At 41.0% G+C, this 1,831-nt stretch overlaps 1 pseudogene; it reads right to left on the bottom strand.

Annotated features, from left to right (window-relative positions):
- Positions 1-331: 331 nt before the first annotated feature.
- LOC145417300 (5S ribosomal RNA) lies at positions 332-437 on the bottom strand (annotated as a pseudogene).
- Positions 438-1,831: the final 1,394 nt, after the last annotated feature.

Raw genomic sequence — 1,831 nt, 5'->3', positions numbered from 1 at the left:
ATTTTGTTAGGTAAAGAGTTAACATTCTCAATTTTTGTGTGTGTGCTCAGAAAGAATGATTACGGGAAGGGCTGTCCATATGTACAGTTATGTCAGTTTAGAAAATACCCAGGTTATGAAACTTAAGTAGGCATTAATTAACGTGAACTTCTTGACCTCAAACGTCAGCAAGTGTTGTTGTTGTTTGGCTTGCTAAATACGATAAATTCATTCATTCATTGCCAGACGCCATGTATCCCAAACGGGGTGGCCAAGGGCTTAGAGTTAATTGTTTTACAGGGAGAGGCACTAATCCTCCACCAACCCCACTTGACACGTAGGGACAACGTTATGCCAACAGCATCTGGTGTTCCCAGGCGGTACTAACCAGACCCAACGTTGCTTAACTTCGCTGATCGGACGGGAAGCGGTGTACTCAACGTGGCATGGCCGTTGGCATAATTGATGAAAAATCCTGTTAAAACAATTGGACAGAACTGTTTCCACACTGCAAGAACAGCAAGACGCAGACTTAGTAATGACAGGAAAGTATAAACTGCAGGCACAGACAGTTGTACCAAAGAGACAGAAGTTAAAAAATGACAAAGTGAGAGACAGAAGAAGAAGAAGAAGAAGAAGAAGAAGAAGAAGAAGAAGGAGAGAGAGAGAGAGAGAGAGAGAGAGAGAGAGAGAGAGACGGGAGGTAGAAGAGAATGAGGAGGGAAAGAAAAAGGAAAGTAAGAAATACGAGAAGGGAAGGAAGGGATAGGATGAGGGGAAATCTGGTGGAGTGATGAAATAAATGAAGGATGATAAAAGAGAAGAAAGGAAGAATGAGAGGGAGGAAAACAGGAAGGGAAAACAAGGAAGCAGTGTGTGAGTTGAGAAGAGTGAAAGAAAGAACCAAAGGAGGATGGGAGGTGAAGAAACAATGTGAAGAAGGACAGAGAGCGAGGTGAAGGAAAGAGTAAGAATAAGGAAGAAATTAAGAACCCGTGAGAGAGATAGATGCACGGAAGCAAGGAAGGAAAGAAAAGAAAAAAAGGATGAGAGAGAGAGAGAGAGAGAGAGAGAGAGAACCCTTAGGGGCCTTGTTTGTATAACTGATGGGTGGTGCCAATGGTGGTTACACACACACACACACACACACACACACACAGCTGGGATGGGTTATATAGTGAGTGAAATGGGTGAGGGTTTAAAAAGAGGGTTGAGTGTGAAGGCGTAAATTGTGACTTGTGGGTAAGTGTAAAGATGATCTATTTGGCAGGACCCACTAGTGGCTTGATGACAGGTATCAACGCATAATTTTATCTGGTGGTCGGAAAAGTAAAGTATAAAAGGAAGTCATGGCAGTAAAAGTGTTGAATGAGGGTGTAAAGTGGGATTTGGGGGAAAATTTAAAAACGGGCTTTATGGCGATATGAGAATGGACAAGGGTCTATGAATAAATATACTATGTTGTATCATGATTAAAATACGCCATCACTCTGTGAATGTTGAATAGGGCTGTAAAGTATACGTTATGGAGAAAATTTATGAGGGTTTTTATGATGGCACGAAATAGGTTTTTGAGGACGGAAACCAGCGCTGATGTTAAAATAAATTCCATCTCTTTAGAATGATGACGCCCATAGCCTTAACGTGATAGGGGAGATTAAGGCAAACATTTCTTGCTGAGGTTTATAATCATCACGGGGCGGACCTTTCTGAATAAAGTGATTGCTAGGCATTTTTCACTTTAACCTGGCCTAAAATTATTATCTCTCCATTTTTAATGCTGAATTATAACAATATCTCAACAACAGAATATGCCGTTAGTCAAGCAGTAGCATTAGCATATTTTGATATT

Source organism: Coenobita brevimanus, chromosome 109, assembly GCF_032717465.1.
Source record: "Coenobita brevimanus isolate Jiangsu-jjx chromosome 109, ASM3271746v2, whole genome shotgun sequence".
NCBI lineage: Eukaryota > Metazoa > Arthropoda > Malacostraca > Decapoda > Coenobitidae > Coenobita > Coenobita brevimanus.
Note: the sequence above shows the minus strand (reverse complement) of the source record. Positions and strands in the feature narration are given on the sequence as shown.